A 278-nucleotide genomic window follows, 5' to 3' on the forward strand; every position below is an offset into this window, starting at 1 on the left:
GAATTAAATTTCTTCTGTTTTTCTGCGTAATTCTTTTTTTTTTTTAACTGGTATCCACCGAGTGGCTACTCTTCAAACCCATTGCAGTTTTTATTTAACATATATGACTCTTCTTTCTCCCTTCTATATTCAACACACATGAATAGGGACTCATTGCCTCTGCAACGCGCTTGGAGATTTTATGATATTCGTGCTTGTTTTTACCGTAGGCCTAACTCTGTCTACATGTACGAATGTCTTCTTCATGTGTGATTATATTCCAAGGCCTGGATGAGTTA

At 36.7% G+C, this 278-nt stretch overlaps 1 protein-coding gene across 1 annotated transcript in view; it reads left to right on the plus strand.

Moving 5' to 3' along the window:
- Positions 1–278, plus strand: part of LOC119588622 — a 14,785-nt gene that overhangs the window by 9,736 nt on the left and 4,771 nt on the right. The gene's annotated exons all lie outside the window — the stretch shown is intronic.

This window comes from Penaeus monodon, chromosome 24, assembly GCF_015228065.2.
Source record: "Penaeus monodon isolate SGIC_2016 chromosome 24, NSTDA_Pmon_1, whole genome shotgun sequence".
In the NCBI taxonomy this organism is placed as follows: domain Eukaryota; kingdom Metazoa; phylum Arthropoda; class Malacostraca; order Decapoda; family Penaeidae; genus Penaeus; species Penaeus monodon.